The sequence below is a fragment of the Rhamphochromis longiceps genome, linkage group LG3 (genome assembly GCF_057381845.1).
Source record: "Rhamphochromis longiceps isolate RC_006_pf linkage group LG3, R_longiceps_female_GT1.1, whole genome shotgun sequence".
NCBI lineage: Eukaryota > Metazoa > Chordata > Actinopteri > Cichliformes > Cichlidae > Rhamphochromis > Rhamphochromis longiceps.
The window spans coordinates 60,539,715-60,560,555 of NC_140559.1; the positions used below are offsets into that span (position 1 = coordinate 60,539,715).

General features: G+C 44.5%; 1 protein-coding gene and 1 pseudogene across 1 annotated transcript in view; both read left to right on the forward strand.

Moving 5' to 3' along the window:
* Window positions 1–20,841, forward strand: part of LOC146675562 (protein NLRC3-like) — a 61,185-nt gene that overhangs the window by 9,141 nt on the left and 31,203 nt on the right. The window lies entirely within an intron of this gene.
* Window positions 2,043–4,766, forward strand: LOC146675563 (protein NLRC3-like; annotated as a pseudogene).

A 20,841-nucleotide genomic window follows, 5' to 3' on the forward strand; every position in this document is an offset into this window, starting at 1 on the left:
GCCTTGGTGATTTCAACATCCATGTCTGCTGTGACTCTAAACTTCTGGTCAAGGACTTTTTAAATATTATTGACTCTTTTAACTTGACCCAGTGGGTTACTGGTCCCACGCATGAAAAAGGTCACACACTAGTCTTGGAGCTTTCCCACGGGCTGCATGTGTGCGTCACTGAAATATCTGAGTTGGGCATCTCCGATCATTTTCCTGTGTTGTTCACTGTAACTATGCGCCGCTCGGTAGATAAGCCATGCGCCTCAGCGTGTAAAAAGTGAGCGCTTAATGCTCTAACAGCGCCGCTTTTTCTGCTGCCTTTATGGACTCTGGAATAATGAACTCCAGCTGTTAAAGTGTTGAGGACCTTTCGGACATTCTTCATTCTACCTGCACTGATACTTTGGACTCTATTGCTCCGTTCAGGACTCTGCGCGCTCAGCATTTATCAGAGCTGTGGTTGAATGAACATACGCGCTCCCTTAGACGTGACTGTAGACGCGCTGAAAGGAGATGGAAAAAAGACAGATTGTTTCTCCACAGATTTTAAGGACTTTCTGTCTTTCTGCTCACCAAGAAGCTGTAAAACCTGCAGACACAGTTTGTCTTAAACTTACTGTCAGTAAACAGTCACAGGCCTCAGGTACTTTTTAATGTCCTCAATCGCTTTCTTCGTTCACGTGATAATGTCGGAGTCATTTCTTCACCAAGTATTTGTGATGATTTTTTAGCATTTTTAACTTCAAGGTTCTATCTATTAGGGCTCTTGTCTCGCCGACTGCTGCCTCAGATCCGAGTCTTTCTCCTGTGTGCTCAGCTGTCTTAGAGCAGTTTGATCCCATCTCCCTTAATGACTTGACTGCGGTAGTTTGTAACCTAAGATCATCACACTGCCCCTCTGATTGTCGCCCCAACTACTCTTTCAAGGATTGTCAGGTTGGAGATCGGCCTATAATTAGCTAAGACAGCTGGGTCTAGGGATGCTTTTTAAGTAAAGGTTTAACTACAGCCAGCTAAGGATGGGTACCATTTAGAAAACCTGCTAAATCAGAATCAGTTGCTGATGATGGCTTTTTTCTTTTACATTAATCATGTATAATCTTAACTCAAAGTGAACATAGACTTGATTGAAGTAACTCAGATCAGCCAATTCAAAATGCTAATTCAATCAACTATTGAGTTTATGGCTAGACTCAGTTTGTTGGCCCTGCACCTTAAAACTATTCCCTGTTTGTCCCTCATGTTTTTTGGATATTGTTTTCACATCTTATGTCACGGCTAGCGGGGCGAGCCATGTTGAATTTAATAAAGGACCCAAGATGCCGACACTGCTGTGAAGTGAGTGAGCTTTATTGAAACGGTGAAGTGCAGTGGAGATGGCCTGTGCAGAAGCTAAGATAACCTCTACTGAAAAAACTAAAAAACTAACCTGAAACCTTAAACGGAGACACGGGGAGATAACACAGACGAACCAGCAACAAGCAGGAGAAAACAAAGGGCTCATATACACAAAAGAGCCATCAGGGAATGAGAAAAGGGAGACACAGCAGGATTCGTTGGACATAACCAGACAAGGGGAAGCAAAAGTAGACACACTAACGTAGGACATGGCACTGTCAAAATAAAACAGGAAGTGAACACAGAGACACAATACTAACACAGTACAGAGGGAACACAGAAACCAAAACCTCAGAACTAGAAAATCTTAATCAGAATGAAATTGTAACAAAAGACAATAACAATCAAAACAAAACTACTGAGTCCACAGACTCGGGACATACATCGGCTCAAACTGTGGTCATAAATATTTTGTACTTGTAAGTCAGACTGTGGAGTTGTGAACTGAGTTTTGTAACATTGTAAAACAAAATGTCTGAAAAGTTTATGTTTTTGCGTTCATTGACTTGTGTGTGTAAAAATGTAAAAAATGTAATAAATGTAAGAAACATTAGAACTACTTTTGCTGACACAAAGTTTGGCGAGCACTGCAAGTTGTCACTTTAAACCAGTCACTGATATAAAGAGAGCACCTTGTTCCAGGGCATCTGAGCATGGAGGGAAAGCTTTATGCAGGAGATGGTAAGAGCTGTTGGGACTAAAGAAACTGAGCAGAAAACTACAGACATCTGGAAACTGAGTTGTTAATTCTCAGTGGGATCAGCAGGACTAGCAAAGCTTCACCATGACAGTCATCTGATTGACTGAACCCATCCAAACATCACTTCATGGACCTTTAGCTTGTGTCTGTGTGTGGACAGACATAACATGAGCTAATTATTCATTACTCCTCCACAGAGTGGACCAGGAGAGAGCAGAGGTTTCCACTGGTCAGTCTGCACAGCAACATCAAACACACCTGGACTCTGTGGTTATGGTTTGTAGTACTACGTTTACATTTGTTCTTTTCAGTCACCTCTATGCTGCACTTTGTGGACCAGAGGATTGTCAGTGTGTCCAACATACATCAGAGTTTGGGCTCCATGATTTCAGTCAGATTGGGGTGACTGTAGCTCAGGAGGTGAGCAGATCAGCTACTAGTCAGAAGGTTTGTGTTAGGTGACGGCTGTGTGCGGACAGGGATAGGACCCAAGGTGCAGACTCCGGAGACCGAACTTAAACCAAAACAGCTTTAATATTGAACTCAAACATAACACAACTGGGAAAAAAAAACTCAAAATAAACTAACACTGGTGGACTGGCAAAACACACAGCAAAATAAACGGTAGATCGCGACATGGACACAGAGAAACACAGGGCTTAAATACACAGAGGGAGCAATCAGGAAATGAGTAACAGGAGGGAAACACAGCTGGGGCAAATCAGAACTGACGAGACCAAAGAAGCGTAAACTGAACACACTGAGAAAAGACAGAGACCTTCAAAGTAAAACAGGAAACACATAACATAGACTGAACAAAGACAGACTCACATGCAGGCACTACAAAGGGAACAGAGACGTGGGAACAGGGCAGACACAAACACTGACTGAACATGGGGATATAGGAACTTAGGATACACATAGACGCGAACTAGACAAGGGGATGCAGGTGATAGGGGAGACAGAGCAACTAAAGAAGACAGAGACATAAGCCATAAGACAGAACTCAAAGAAACCAAAAACTAGAAAGTATAAATAATATCATAAACTCAAAAACCCTGGGTCGACGACCCAGGCATCCTAACAGTTTGTGAATCAAACCCTGGCTGGCAAATGTACTGGGTAACGTACTAAACCCAAGCTGCCCTCTGATGCATCCATCAGAGTGTGAAAGAAAGTATTTAAGCATAGAACAATGTGCTTGGTTGAATGAGGCATGTTGTATAAAATGCTTTGTGTGCACAGAGTATCAAAGAGAGCTATATAAGAACCAGTCCATTTACCACTGGGTAATTCATATTGTCTTCTTTTCCAGCGGCTGGAGGACAACATCACCATGTTTGTGAAGAACGAGCTGAAGAAGATCCAGAAGGTTCTGAGTCCAGATCACCCAGAAACTTTAAAGAGCCAGATGGAGGATGAGGAGATGTTTGAAGGTGAGGATGAAGATGAAAGAAAGAGCTGCAGAGAAGCATTTCTGAAGATCACACTCCACTTCTTGAGGAGACTTAAGCAGCATGAGATGGCTGACCATCTGCAGAGCAGTAAGAGAATTTCTCTAAAGACTGAATATTGATCTTTCCTAATAGCTCAAGAAATGGACCAATAGACATTCATCCTTTCAGGGTACAGAAAGGCTGTGATATTTATTGTATAATATTTTTTTCTGAATTTCTTACCTTCAGAAATACTTGCTCCACTCTGTAAACGTGAACTTAAAGCCCAACTGAAGAAGAAGTTCCAGTGTGTGTTTGAGGGGATCGCTAAAGCAGGAAGCCCAACCCTCCTGAATCAGATCTACACAGAGCTCTACATCACAGAGGGAGGGACTACAGAGGTCAATGATGAACATGAGGTCAGACAGATTGAAACAGCATCCAGGAAACCAGACAGACCAGAAACAACAATCAGACAAGAAGACATCTTTAAAGCCTCACCTGGAAGAGACGAACCAATCAGAACAGTGCTGACAAAGGGAGTGGCTGGCATTGGGAAAACAGTCTTAACACAGAAATACAGCCTGGACTGGGCTGAAGACAAAGCCAACCAGGACATCCAGTTCATATTTCCATTCACTTTCAGAGAGCTGAATGTGCTGAAAGAGGAAAAGGTCAGCTTGGTGGAACTTGTTCATCACTTCTTTAATCAAACTAACGAATCAGGAATCTGCAGGCTTGAAGACTTCCAGGTTGTGTTCATACTTGATGGTCTGGATGAGTGTTGACTTAATTTGGACTTCAACAAAACTAAAATCCTGACTGAAACAAGAAAGTCCACCTCATTGGATGAGCTGCTGACAAACCTCATCAGAGGGAACCTGCTCCCTTCTGCTCGCCTTTGGATGACAACACGACCTGCAGCAGCCAATCAGATCCCTCCTCAGTGTGTTGACATGGTGACAGAGTGCAGAGGGTTCACTGACCCACAGAAGGAGGAGTACTTCAGGAAGAGATTCAGAGATGAGGAGCAGGCCAGCAGGATCATCTCCCACATCAAGAAAGCTCGAAGCCTCCACATCATGTGTCACATCAACGCAACACGTTCTCACTCCCAACTCGTCAAACGTGTGACGCATGGTCAGGCTCCCTCTTCTTCACTTATCGACGCGCAGGGTACCCCCCTCGCGTCGGGAATTGACGTGAAGGGTCCTCTCATTGAATACTATAGAGCTCCCTAAACGTTGCTTATTGATGACAAGAGATTGCCGCGGAAGAGCCTGTTGTCCGTATATTTCTATATTTCCAAAATCACATTGTAGTGACGTATACAGAACACAATAAATTATATAATGTAAACAACTACCTGAAAAACAGGTAGAACGATACTTTTGTATCGTTTATTGCATTTATGGAGGGAGTGATGTATGCTGGGTAATGGCACAGCTAGCGACTGGGTGACTTTATTCACCCGCTTCGGCTGTTATCAGTCCATACAATGGGCGTTATTAGCACAAATCAGTCCCATAGATATGGGCCATCTCCTGCTAGATTGTTCAGAAGGTTGTTCTCATCCATCCAGATGGAGGATCACTAACAGGAGCGTGGGAAGACTCCAGAATCCACTCTGGCTGGAATCCGGTGGATATGCAGTGTGTACAGTTAAGACCGTTTAAACGGACAGCATTTATAGAATGACTGTTAAAAGTCAGCGAGTGTCAGTAATGTTAATGTGGTTATGTTAGTAATACACCGAGTTCTAATATAACAGCTTTAAGATGCATTTGTAGATATTATTACGTGTTTTACCGTCTTTATGGTGCTAGCTTAAAGTTACGGTGTAAACGTTAGCTTATATTGGAGTAAAGCTGTTACTGTTTAAACGATGTTAGCACAGAAATATTAGCTTCTGTCATGACTGATGAAGTTACTAGTTAATAAAGTTTCCAGTAAAGTGTTTAATCGCAGCCACAGATTGACAGCAAATATTAGCTTCAGTGCATCTGTAATAAATATGTGCAAGTTTCAGTGCTTCGTTTAAACTGTATGATACTTATACTGACCCAGGGTCAGTGTAAAATACAATCCTAGCTGTGTGAACAAAGCCTGGCTGCTTTAATCCTGCATGACAAACCTCAGGATGCAGGTTATTATTACTCTTTCCTGCTGGCACACCTGTCACACCTGAGAGTCAGCTAGAAACGTACAGTGACGTGGACATCATGCAAAGACTGCCAGACTCTGTAATACTGCAAATGATCAGTGACTCAGGTTAACACTAAACTTTAAACAGTACCTCTGTGTCTCTCTGTGTTTGTGCTGAACATTTAGGATATAATAAAAACATATTCTGTCTTCATAACTATCAATAACATGAAATGATTTGCAAAGTGTGAAAGTGTTACAGCTGCAGAGAGCTGTGGCGGTATCTTTGGAAGCTGTTTACATAGCTAATAATATACGATGTAACTATGGAGACAGTAAGTCACGTGAGCTAGCTGTGCAGGTTTACTACAGTAAATAAGGTGATTGTGTGCACAGCGTACAGTGTACACACCCAGACTAAGTGGTTTCTTACACACCTGCAGCTCTACTGTCAGAACAAATGCTGCTGTGATCCACAGTCTTCATTATCACATTAAAAACTCATCTGGATCAGCACGAGTCGACTCTGATATATTGCTTATATATGTGTACCTGCCATGTTTGTTCAGAGAGGTGCTGACATAATGGACATGAATGGTTGTTAGCTGCATGGTGGCTCTTTTCTACTGTAATGTTCAAAACCACAAAGGTAGTTTCAGGTATGACATCAAGTACTATTGAAACACTATTAAATATACGAAATGTGTACTCTTATGGTTTAGGGAGGTGCTTGTCCATCTGTCTGTAAACCTGATAAACTGGATTCTGCCATTGTGACATCATTTGCATCACCACCTTGCAGTCAGGTGAGATGTACAGGTTATTTGTTTTTGAGTCAGATACCACACAGACACACCTGAGCGAGGACGCCCAGTCTCTTCCTCACACTTTCTTTCTATCATTTTACGGTAAAACAACGACAGGTGAGTAAGAACAAACACAACAGTGTTTATTCCTGGGTCTTTGTTCTGGACAACAGCGTTTTTACACAGCAAAATCTCCAGTGTTAAATTAACACTAGAGAGTGTCTGTCTATATGGGTCCACTCCTCTGAGTGTTAAATACAACACTGTTGAGTGTTAAATTAACACTTTTGACAGTGTTATATGTTTAAAAGTAACCTAGTCAGTTTTGAAGATTAACAATGGCTAACACTGAGCAGTGCTGATTTTCTAACACTGGAATATTTCTAACATTTTGAGTTATTTTCCAGTGAATACTTGAATACTTTGGCTATAAATTAGGTAGTGAGTACACTGAAAGTGTGCTTCGGATGAAGCATGTGAAGATTATACTATGAAAAAAAGAATGTATTTAAAAGTTTTTAATTAAATTGCTAAGCAGATAAGCTACTCAGAAACACCACTGTGTTTGAGCAGGAACAGGAAGTGATACTCTTCCACAGGGCGGTAGATCTGCACAAACGCTCAAACATTTTCAGTCTTAACTGAAAACCAATTTTTATGCACCCCATGTTCGAACCCCTTTTAGCACCCATCGACCCAAACAGTTTTGTTTTAATGGTCTTTGTTGTTGTTGTTTTAGTTGTATTTATTTTCTTATTCTCTCAGTTCTATAATTTTTCATTGTTGTGCATTTTACTTATTTTACTTGCATTTTAGTTTGCAAACTACTTTGTCTATTTGACTATTGGGGGTGTGCATTTTCTTTTCATGCCCCACTGTTAGGGAATATATTCTAAAACACTTCTTCAGTAAAGACTCAGAGAAGAGAAACACACAGAACTTCTTGCTAGCAAGGGCAGCCTCCAGACAGAGAGACTCCGCTAAGAAACTGCTCCAGTCTTTATTTTGTCAAGGTTCGAATTTTGAGGAAGAGACATACGACTGAAAAGTCCATAGTGAGTCAATAAAGTATTTTATTAAAAACACACAGTACAGTGTGGGAAGAGCCGGACTTCCCCAAGCAGACCGCTCCCCATCCTTACATTACCCATGATGACGTCACACAGTTAGACCTTACTGGAAATGATAACAGTTCCCCACACTCAAAAAGTTCTCCTTATATAGACATCAGATGCTACTTTAGAGACAAACAAGTGTGTGATATGTTGTGCAGTTTTGTGAGACTGTGTGTCCAACAGAGGCTGTCCTGAGACGACCTCCCTGTCCTTAATAAGTGTGTATGTGAACGTGCGTGTTTTACATAACTCTCTATGTGCATGTTTGTGTAGACCTGACTATGTGTGCACATGAATGTAGAAGGCCCAGCTGGACCCACCGCTTCGAGAGGTTGTGAATACAATGATGTGGATACCATTTAAGACTGATTAAATTGATGATAATATGCATACATTAATATTTGCTCAGATTACCATAGATATGATTCAGAGATTATACTGTCAACAGATTCGACAATGATGAATGATTGATCAATGATAGTTCTGATTATAAACTGTCACCATAAGAATACAAAATAAAATATCTCTCGTCCACAATTTATACTTCAGTGAGTGTATGTGTGTGTGTGTGTGTGTGTGTGTGTGTGTGTGTGTGTGTGTGTGTGTGTGTGTGTGTGGCCCCATAAACAACTTCCCTTAACCTGCTGGTCTGGAAAATCCAACAGTTCATCTATATGTAAAGAAGCACTTAAACTAAAACAGACATAGCTACGTTAATCCTACCGTAAAACAATAAGACTCTCTCATGCTCCCAGGATGTGGGGGTGAACCCCCTAGAATGTTACAGACCTCCTAGGATGAGAGATTCTTTCAATATGCCACCAACTATATACTTCTACACACAAATGATTACATGCAGCATTCTACCATATGCAAACTTATATCACTAAAAGATTATACTGACTGCTAAATACAATTTTCCCTTGACACCCACCTTTGTGGAACCTCTGTCAGGATATTAGGCAGGCAGGCTATGGAGTTTTTTAGTTAAAAACTAACTTGTTCACCCGATGCTATGTTTCCTCATTCTCTGCCTTCAGCTTTTATTGGTTCTTATATCTATGCCCTTTTGTTTTATCAGTTTTTAAACTGTATTGTTTTTATTTATTTATCTTTTTTTTTATCTTCAAATAGCTATTCAGCACTTTGTTTGAAAGCACTTTATAAATAAAGTTATTATAATAATTTGCGCAGCATTATCTGTTGAAAATGTGCAATCCAAATAAACTTGACCAGGGGCCCGTTCTTCGTACCTCGCTTACTACATCCAAGATCAAATGACACATCCAAGACCAAATCATCGCGGTAACTCTGAGCTCGCTATTCTGGTTCCCCGAACACACCTGTTGTTGACGATTAGTACAGCTGGATGAAGTAATGTGACATCACTGGGTGTCGTAAAAGGGGCTACGCATCGATAGTAGAAACATTGATCAGCAACCCTTTGATTGGTCGGCGAAAATGTCGAAGGAGCGCGCTCGGTATTTTTCGGCAGCAGAGCAAGAACTCTTGAGTGAGGGATTTCAGGAGTTTCAGAGTTCAATCAGAACGCAAGGGAACACTGCAAAGGCTGCAAAAGCAAGGAGAGAGGTCTGGCAGAAAGTTGCTGACAAATTAAACTCGTAAGTAATTTAATAATAACAACAATAATGGAGTGGATTTATATAGCGCTTTTCAAGGCACCCAAAGCGCTTTACGATACCACTATTCATTCACTCTCACATTCACACACTGGTGGAAGCAGCTACGGTTGTAGCCACAGCTGCCCTGGGACAGACTGACAGAAGCCAGGCTGCCATATCGCGCCATCGGCCCCTCTGGCCAACACTAGTAGGCGGTAGGGTAGATCTATCATATGACACTATATTATCCAATATTATATGGCATTATATTATATTATAATATGTTATATTATATCCCCTTTCACATTAGAGCCACAACAGGACCCAAAAGAACATGGGAACAAGTAAAAGTGAAATATAAGAATATTCTACAGAATGGTAATATTTATCACCTACATTGCTTTTAGTCTCTTGCAGAGAGACCCTGAAATAATCTGTTTGTTTGTTTATAACAGCAACCAAGAAAAGGGCAGAGCAAAAAAAGACAGGTGGTGGTCCTGCACCCCCTCGTCAACAAGTTGGTTAAGTAAATAATACCCTCTGTCATGATACGTTGTGTGGCAGGCAGGAGAAGGACCCAAGATGCAGATTCACAGACACGGGGATAAACTCAAAAACACAGCTTTATTGCTGGCCACGAGAAGCAATACAAATAAACTAAAACTGGGAAAACTAAAGCATGAGATGTACAAGGAACCGAACCACGGGGAGAATAACACACAACATGAGGGAGAACGCGACGCCGAACAGAGGGAGACTCAGACAGAAATACACAGAGGGTAAACGAGGAAAGTGGGCACACACAGGGAACACAGGTGACACTGATAATCATAACGAGACAGGGCGGGGTGAACTGAACATGACATGTACAGGCACAGAGGTTCAGACAGGAGGAGAGAGAGCACGGGGAAACACAGACATAACGGGCTGGGGAGACATGAAACAACCACAAAGGGAGACGAGGGCTCACAGATACACAGAGGGGCACACAGGGGGTAAAAGCCATGAAGGGAAAACACTTAGGGAACAACACAACAGGGCAACTCAGAAAACATGGCCTAAATAAGGAACGAAATACAAAAATACAAGGAACTAAGAATACTGGGCCCACATGGCCCAGGACCATGACATCACCCCCCCCTAAAGGGCTGGCTCCCGACAGCCCAAACCCGAGAAACAAAAACAAAAACAGAAAACAACCCACCCAGGGCGGGAGGCGGGGGACCAGGACGGAGGGACCAGAACGGGAAACAAAACAAACAACAGAAAACACAGGAGCACATGACCATAGTCAAAATAAAGTTCAGGGGGCCGACCCAGAGCCCACAGGCACAAGAGTTCACGGGTCACACGGTCGGGGGGCCGACCAGGCGGGTGGCACAGGTGACAGAGTTGGTCCGGAGGCTGGCCGTGCGGAAGGCAGCGGCGGCGGCGGCGAGGGAGACGACGGAGCAGTTCAGGAGGCCGGCCGCGCGGAAGGCAGCGGCGGCGGCGAGGGAGACGACGGAGCAGTTCAGGGGGCCGGCCGCGCGGAAGGCAGCGGCGGCGGCGAGGGAGACGACGGAGCAGTTCAGGGGGCCGGCCGCGCGGAAGGCAGCGGCGGCGGCGAGGGAGACGACGGAGCAGTTCAGGGGGCCGGCCGCGCGGAAGGCAGCGGCGGCGGCGAGGGAGACGACGGAGCAGTTCAGGGGGCCGGCCGCGCGGAAGGCAGCGGCGGCGACGAAGGAGACGACGGAGCAGTTCAGGGGGCCAACCGTGCGGAAGGCAGCGGCGGCTCTCCAGTCTCAGGCGTGCTGGCCATGGCGATGCGGGGGCCAGACCAGGCGTCGCTGCAGAGGCTGAGGCTGGACCAGGAGGAGCAGAAGCCAAAGTTGGAGCTGGGCCAGACGAGGACGAAGACTCTGAGGCTGGGCCAGACGAGGACGAAGACTCTGAGGCTGGGCCAGACGAGGCACGGGCTGGAGCTGCGGCTGACGAAGCACAGGCTGGAGCTGCGGCTGACGAAGTACGGGCTGGAGCTGCGGCAGACGAAGCACGGGCTGGAGCTGCGGCTGACGAAGCACGGGCTGGAGCTGCGGCTGACGAAGCACGGGCTGGAGCTGCGGCAGACGAAGCACGGGCTGGAGCTGCGGCAGGCGAGGCTGAAGACTCGGAGGCTGGACCAGGCGAGGCTGAAGCCGGGCCAGGCGAAGATGAAGCCGGGCCAGGCGAAGATGAAGCCGGGCCAGGCGAAGATGAAGACGCTAGAGCTGCAGCGAACGTGGACGAGGCTGCCGGTGGAGCAGCTGGTGGCTGAACGGGCCCCTCGGACCCTCCAGCGGAGACAGGAGGCTGAACGGGCCCCTCGGACCCTCCAGCGGAGACAGTAGGCTGAACGGGCCCCTCGGACCCTCCAGCGGATGAGGTAGATGGCGGCGTGGGAGCCGCGGAGTCCTGGATGAGCTCATCCGAGCTCCCAGCAGGAGCTGATGCAGAGCCAGGGAGATTTGGGACCCCTGGCTGAATGTTAAGCTGACCAGCGGACCGTACTGCTATCGGGGACTGGGCTACAGGAGCTACTGGGGCCTGCGCTACAGGCGGCACTGGAGCTACTGGGGCCTGCGCTACAGGCGGCACTGGAGCTACTGGAGACTGAACTGGGGGTGACACTGGAGACTGAACTGAGGGTGGCTGCGAGGGAGCTAACTGAACTGAGGGTGGCTGCGAGGGACCTAACTGAACTGAGGGTGGTTGCGGGGGAGCTAACTGAGCCGGGAGTAGCTGCGGGGGAGCTAACTGAGCCGGGAGTAGCTGCGGGGGAGCTAACTGAGCCGGGAGTAGCTGCACAGGCGATAAGCAGCTCGCGTTGACATCCGCCACACAAAACACAGCCCCTGAATGAACAGTCATAATGTCTGGAAAAGACACAGAGTCCTCACTCACCACAGCAGGTGAATTAGAAGTCCGAACGTCCGGCTGTGGGGTGGCGCGACGGCGGCGTGAACGCCGTTTTCTTCGGGATGGGGAAGGAGCTGAGCCGGGCCGCGAATCCTCCAGCGGACCGGACTGAACGTCCTCCGACTCTTCCCACCGGAGAGGCAGTTCCGGGAGGATGCCTATGGTGGACACGAGGAAGTCCCGGATGTGGGGGCGCAGCGCGCTGAACAGCCACGGGAGTCCGGACACCATCCGCTGTAGACGGTCCGCTACGACCTCCCGGTGTTTGTCTCCTGGCAGCGCCTCCCACTCCTGACAGTGGTACTCCACCATATAGATCAAGTCGTCCTGGAGGTCCGCGGAGGGGTTGTGAACTGCTGGGTCCATGTCGCGGTCGCGTTCTTCTGTCATGATACGTTGTGTGGCAGGCAGGAGAAGGACCCAAGATGCAGATTCACAGACACGGGGATAAACTCAAAAACACAGCTTTATTGCTGGCCACGAGAAGCAATACAAATAAACTAAAACTGGGAAAACTAAAGCATGAGATGTACAAGGAACCGAACCACGGGGAGAATAACACACAACATGAGGGAGAACGCGACGCCGAACAGAGGGAGACTCAGACAGAAATACACAGAGGGTAAACGAGGAAAGTGGGCACACACAGGGAACACAGGTGACACTGATAATCATAACGAGACAGGGCGGGGTGAACTGAACATGACATGTACAGGCACAGAGGTTCAGACAGGAGGAGAGAGAGCACGGGGAAACACAGACATAACGGGCTGGGGAAACATGAAACAACCACAAAGGGAGACGAGGGCTCATAAATACATAGAGGGCACACAGGGGGGAGAGAGAGCACGGGGAGAACTTAGACATAATGGGCAGGGGAAACATGGAATAAAACATAAGGAGAGACGAGGGCTCACAGATACACAGAGGGGCACACAGGGGGTAAAAGCCATGAAGGGAAAACACTTAGGGAACAACACAACAGGGCAACTCAGAAAACATGGCCTAAATAAGGAACGAAATACAAAAATACAAGGAACTAAGAATACTGGGCCCACATGGCCCAGGACCATGACACCCTCACGGGAATATCGATATCTCTCAACGAGCACACTGTCGCGCTGAGCTAAAGGATCCTGTCTATCCCGCAATATACGCTGGATTCTGAAAACTCTCCTTATTAATCTTGCACCTTCCGCAATGGGTGGCTCGCGTATACGGACAGGACATGGCTGCGACAGGCTTCCCAAATCCACCTTCGCTTTTATAGCCATGGTCTCTCATCTTGATTACACGAAGTAATTTGCAATTACTACTCTGAAATATGAATTACATCTGTAATAATCACATACATGTAATAGAATGTTAATAGTACATTTCCCTTTTTTAGGAAATGACCTGTATGTATCTGTGTGACATCAATAAAAGGATCAAGTGCTGCATTATCTTTAGTTATTTTGTTGTTATTTATTTATGGTGAAACAGTGGTGGAATATCGCTGTTGCTTTCGTATAAATGAAGCGGACATACCTGCGTGGCCGCGATCTAATCCTGTTTATATAAAGTAAACCTGCTCCTGAGCAGGTTTATGCTTACGGCTCTGTTGCTATGACAGCAAGTCCCGGATGAGCTTCGGGGAACCGAACGATCCAGGATCACGCGAAATCGTCAACAATCAAATCCAGCTAACTTACTTAGCGAGGTACAAAGAACGGATCCCTTGACAATAACTATAACTAGTTATTGTGTACCAGTGAGTCCTGCACTCTGATGAGTTACAGCTGGTTCTTTAGATGCTTTTAACCCCAGTAACTGTTGATAGTGAAATTTGTTTCTTTGTTTTTTTACAGTCCTCTCCACCCGCCTCATCTGCAGCGGTGCCACAGCCTATAACTCCATCACAGTGCTGTTCTGGTTCATCTGTGACTCAGACTCCCAGTGTAAGTCTTTCAGACTGATAGATGTCAGTGACTTTGTTTAGATGGTGATGTGCTGCTTTTTGAGATCTGCTCCTCTTTGTTAAACAGCTTCTATTTAAGTTATTTCTTAATCCTTCATGTGTGGAAGTAGTCAGGCCTGGGTGTGACAGTGAAACTTGTGGTTAATCACAGTTTACTCCTTATTTTCCAGCTCTGCATGTGAGGACCCAGGAGAGCTCTCTCTCTCTCTCTCTCTCTGCTGCCCAAACATAGCCCAGCATCCTTCACACTGAGCCTTCACAATGAAACCAAACAGGAAACACAAAATGTGAATATCCTGCACTAAAAGCCGGTGACCGAGACAGTTAGACAGTTTTCTTATGATGTATTATTGTTGGTCTTTACCTTACAGTGTAAAGCATCTTGAGGCGACTGCTGTTGTGATTCAGAGCTATATGAATTCCAACAAAACCTAATCAAATATATCTGAAATATTTCACTTTACGTGAGAGTTTACCGTTATGTAAAAATTAATTTTTTTCATGATATTCAGATTTATTGAGATCATGCAGTGTATGTGAGTTTTATTTATACCCTTTACATGATAACTGTGAGGTGTTTGTGCTCCAGACTGAACCTGGACCAGGAGACTAAGAATTAGACGAACAGCTTCTCACCTGAGGAGAAGATCTGAATCTTCTGCTGCCTGCTGAAGGACCCATAGAGGACACTTTCCATCAGGACAAACCAGGATCAGAGAACCCGTGACACCCGTCTCTCTTTGAAACTATGGCTGCTGCAGATCCTTCAGCTGACTCTGAACTTAAATATTTACATTTAGGTCATCTGAACATACGCAGTCTGAGAACAAAGGGTCTTGACATTGAGAAAATATTAACAGATAATAAAATCCATGTGTTGGCCTTGACTGAAACTCATTTGAACGACAGAGTTCAACATTCTGAAATATCTATAGAGAATTTCAGGTTTTACAGAAAGGATAGAAAGGGTAGAAAGGGAGGTGGTGTTGGTTTCTATATTGAGAAAAACATGATGGTTATTCAGCGGTATGACTTGGATCACACAGATCTCGAGATGATTTGGGTTGAGATTTACCTGCCACATAAGAGACCACTGCTAGTGGGTTGTTGTTACATGACAGAAATGGATGATTTTGATCAAATCTGCAGAAAAATAGAAATGGTGACAAATGAAGAAAAAGATGTTTTCCTTCTGGGAGACTTTAACATTGACTGGCTGAAAGAGTCTACAGAGGAGAAGAAGAAGAAGAAGAAGAAGAAGAAGAAGATTGATTTTGTCACCTCAGTTTGTGGACTGACCCAGATCATAGATGAGCCTACCAGAGAGGATGAGAAACAATCCACATCAACATGTATCGATCACATCTACACAAATATTTCAAAGCTCCACTCCAAATCAGTCATTCCTCAAGTTAAATCATTGAGTGATCATAAACTCATCACTGTCAAGGTACGAAAAAGAGAACTTACATGCAGGAACACAGAAGCGGATCCTTCTGTTTGTTCTGAACTGTCAGAGCTTATTACAAAGAAGATAATGGAAAACAAACACTGTTCTCTCAAGTTTAGAAGAGTTAAAGAGGAAGAGGTTGAGAGGTTGTTGTCCCTCGTCGATGCTTATCTTCTACAAACTGAAGCTCTGTACATCTCTGCTCCCATATGTCACAACCTGAACTCGTGCATCAAGCACAGCAACTTTCCATCAGAGAAACATGAGAGCTTCATTTTCCGTCGGATCCTTGAGAAAGTTCTCCTCCAGCAGATGGAGGAGTACTTTCATAACAATAAGTTATTCACTCCTCAGGACACTCTTACTAACATAACTGATCAGTGGCTCAGAGATCTGGAAAACAATAAACAAGTCGGAGTTGTGCTCATTGATTTCAGTTGCTCCTCTGACATCATCAGTCTTGATCGGCTGCTTCGCAAACTGAAATCTTATGGTTTCTCACGCTCAACCATTTCTATGATGAGAAGTTTTCTCTCTGATAGAAACAGCTCATGTTGGTGGACAGACGCTCACTGTGAGCTGCCACGAGGACGCTGCATGACCCACTTCCTTTTCTCTGTTTATACAAATGATCTTAAAGTTGCTTTAGAAAGTGCTCATGTTGTTGTGAGTGGCAGTAAGCTGATGATGTATCACTCAGCTGATGACTATGAGGGTTTAAAGGAAGTGTTGAGAGATGAATCAGAAGTTGTGCGTGGCTGGCTCAGAGAAAACAGGATGGTTTTAAAGACGTTCACATCAACAAGGATCAAAAAGAAGGAGCCAGTGAAGCAAATACGAACTCGCCTCAGATCCACACTCCATGTAAATGTGGAAGAGTTTAATTGGATCAGAGTATTAGGGGTTTTACTGCACGATGCACCTCACCTGGTTTGGACATCTTAATAAAATCCTTCAGAAAGAGAAGTGCTGCACAGTTTGCTCCTCCCCTTTTTCCTCTGTTAATATTTATTATGAGTTGATCAGAAGTGGAGAGTTTTGTGCTTCAGCCGTCTGCACCATGGGCACCCGTCTGGTGATATATTTAACTACAGAGGTGATCTATGAGATTGTTAAGATTTAGAAAATGTTGAAAGGTTATTGACTTTAGACGCCAGTGTATTTTAATTACTTTCTTCATATTTAATGGTTGTTTCATCATTTTATCTGCTTTTCTGTGGTTTAATTGGTTTATCATTTGCTGTATCTGTCAGTTTTAAATGAAGATCGAGGATCCAGACGTGTAGGTGCAGGGAGAATAAAACAAAATAGGAAAAGGCACATTTTGGGATGGATGTGATTTTTACTACAGTAGTCTGTTGGGGTTAGCGGTCTTTTCCTCTGTTGAATTATGTTTTGTGTTTTTTGTAAACATCTGTGCTCATAAAAAGAAAAACAAACAATTCCGAGTTATTTGTGTTATTGTTGGGTCTTCACCTTACAATATAAAATGCCTACATACTTTATCAATAAAAAAGCCGTTCACTCCAGCCCTCTGCGTCTCCTATATACATGACCCTCCTCTGAGCTCTTCCTCTTCTTCTCCTGCCTCCATCTTCATCCCCCACTCCCTCTTCTGCATATGCTCAGACCATCCATCCTGCTCACTGAACATCTGAACACCTCCAGCTCGCCTCCACCATCTAAGAGAGTTCAGACTTTGTTGAAATGTTGACTTGAAGCTTGTTTTGATTTGTACAAACTTTGTATTTGCCTCGTGTGCTTGTATTTACCCAAATGTTTGCATGCTTACAAACATGACTTTTGCACAGTAGTGTATTATCTTGATCTGGTACATGGTCCCTGGATATAACATGGAAGTGCTCAGGAGAGAAATGAAAACTGAAGCCCAGGCTTCCTGGACGCTCTGTTACTACAGTAACCTTACAGACATATTATGGGTCACATGACGTCATTAAAAACACTCCAAAAGGCTCCAAAAGCACAAAATCAGTCCAGCTCAGCTGAAGCTAGCAGACAGCTAGCAGCTACAGCCCCCTGTGTTACCATCCACCTGTCAGTCACAAAGGCCACACCCCTAATAATGCAAACAGGTGAGTTATAGAAGCATTGTCCTTGTCTAGTCTTGTCTACTTTGTTTGTTTGTTTTTTACCCTGGAAGAGTCTCACAGTCTGTTCTTTAAAACCTATGGATGTGATCAACTGATCCCTGAATGCAATTGACACCCTCTTCTCAATGAGAAGCCTGCGTTTGGGAGAGCCCGGCTGTCCTGGAGGGACTTTCCCTGCCAGATACATGATGGACGGGTGGGGGAACTGGAGGGTCGTGTGCATGGTGGGACTGTCGATCGAGGACAAAGAAGACATATCTTTTCAGAATCATGATAACAGGGTTCTTACTGTTCAGAGCTGGCCTGGCCCTGGCTTATCCAAGATTAAAGAAAGCAGAAATGGCTGTTCAAACCCCAACAAGGCTAGGACTGGAACGATGGGGCAAGCTGTGGCCTCTGAAATGTGCTCATTGAATGCAGCACGGATAAGATCTTGGAGAAGCTCGCGGCTGTTGTGAGTACTCAGACTATGCTCTCTGAGAGGAAATTTGGTAACATCTTGGAGAGGCTCACGGCTTTCCAACGAGAGATTGACAGACCAGTGATGGACATTTTGATCAACTGTAAAATTTGACATGCAGTTGTTTGCACTTGTGGGATAAAAAGGGGATGTTTTTCTGTTATTTTAGAATCTGCATTATTAGTTCATTAGAATCATATAATCAGCTTTGCATTAAACATTTATTGAAGCTTTTGACCTTACATTAACCTTTACATTACAGTGATTGTTATAACCTTAGGTTAATCTTCTATTTACAGGTACCAGAATAATCATATGATCTTTCATTGCAGGTGTAACCATGATCATCTCACACATATTGCAGTTTGTTGCTCATTATAGAGTTGTGCTCAAGTTAATAAGGGTTAAAAGCTACAGTCAGCGCAATGTCTGACTGATCTATGGAGGGGAAAGGCTTTGAGCATAGAAGGCCGCACGCGCTTACACAACACTGATATAATGTTATTCTTTGTGATTCTGTATTCAGTTATATCTTTTGTTATGTTTTAAGTAGTGGCAGTTGTTTAAACAATATTCATTTAATATTACATACTTGATTCAGAGCATTACACACTGATCACCTTAATCAATTTGGAAATCCTTGTAGCTGCAATGTTGTGTCTCCGCAGGGGGACAGTTGGCTCCAGGAGACAGGTGGGAGTCAGTGCCTGTCCTTGGGAAGGAGCGAATGTTCTTTTCTGTGTAAATAAACTGTCAACATTGATTGTATTGCACCTGTCTTATGCATGAAGGGGCATTCTAATACCCTGATTTCATAAAACTATGGAAATGTGGTTTTTGAGGCGAGATCTGAGGCTGTCTGCGTACGGTGTCCATCTCCCACTCGTGTGACCATTAAAATCATTGTTTGACTCAACCCGGCCGGACCAGTGTTGTTCTTTGGGTTTTTCGTCTTGTGTCCATCCCCAATATTTGAATCCGTAACAGTTTGGGGGCTCGTCCTGTGGTATTGGGGTGGAAGTTGGAGGTTTGGACGGTCCGAGGTTGTCGAACGGACAGGCACGAACCAGTGATCTGTACTCAGTGTTTTCTAAGTGCATTCACACTCCGATGGATCCATCAGAGAGCAAGTTGGGGTTAGTATCTTGCCTAAGATACTTGACACACAGGTTGGAGGAGCCTGGGATCGAACCATCAACCTTCCGATCAGTAGGTGACCAGCTCTACCTCCTGCATCTGAACAAAGCAGAAGTACACACCAAACTCAATGGATAGTCAAATGTAGAATCACAGAACAGAACTGCAGGCTGAGTTTGGATGTTTGTCTTTCACACCTCTCTGTGGCTCACACACACAGTGACGTCAGACACAGTCACACACACTGTTTCATCTGCTTTGTGCACAAATTCATTACTTTCTTCCTTCAATGATCTACATACTATGTGCTGCCCAGTGAATACTTTGCAATGTATTTCATCCCCTTTCAAGGCAGACTTACCCAGTTTATTCCCCATTACGAGACAACAATCAGTCACACTCACACAGACCACGTCTGGCCCGCACTCGTTCACACACAAAATAGGCACCAATAAGAGCTCTATCCTCCTTACATATTGGTGGAGAAACCAAACACTCAACGCCCTCAGCGGCGGAGGAAAAACCTCCTTTCGGTGGAGAAACCATCCTTAACCCTCCTTGAAACTGGCCGGGAAACCAGACCTCCTTATGTATATGTGTGTGTATATGCATGTGCTTGAATGTGTGTGTGTGTGTTTAACCCACTGCATGCTGATCACACAGACCCACTAATAGAACTGTTTTATCAGGTTTATGCAGCATCACCATTAATGTCACATTTAATCAGAACACATTTACATTACAAGCCCACTACAACCATTATCAACATGTTAAATTACATTATACATCTGCAGTGGTTTAAAGCACCACTATTTTAACCTGATTCATTTTTTCCACCTTAACAGTTCATTCCTCAAATCAAACAAGATATTTGACTCTCAGAAAATGTACCAACAAATATTTTTGCAATAACATATTTATTTTTCAGCTTTTACAAGTGAAATCAAACAAGTGTATTTAACACTGAAACCAGAGTGGAAGCTGCTCATATAGAGTCCAACCCAGGCTAAAAGTAAGTTGAGTAGAGCATCACCATCAAAGTGTCGGCTCTCTGAACACGGTGCAAGATCGCCATCTGCAGGACAAAACTAGTTTTTCTCCTCGTCAACGTCTAGATGACGTCATCGTACAGCAAAACGTGCAGATCAGGTGACATGACTGTCTGAGAGGCGGAGTTAAACTGTGGCAGGTAAGCATGTGGAGGAGGAGCAATAACATGACGCTGGAACATCATCATTGCATTATACAGTTTCCTCTCTAACTGGACGCAGCTGTGAACAAGAACAGCTGTGGAACCAGGGTCCTGAGTGGCATCTATGGATGAATGCAGGTCAGTGTGTTGCTGGTGAAGGTGATGAATCACAGGGTCCATCTCACGTTGGAGTCACAGCTTCTCTTCAGCTGCTCTGCTCTTCAAATGTAAGGAATCGACGGCTCTCCTTTTCAGCTCTGTTGGAATATCACCTTCTTCTGTCTGAGAAATGTTAATGAAACAAACCTGACAAAACACAAACAGCAGCAGTAACAGTAAATTGCACTTATACATTCACTGAAAACCCACATTTGAACTCTA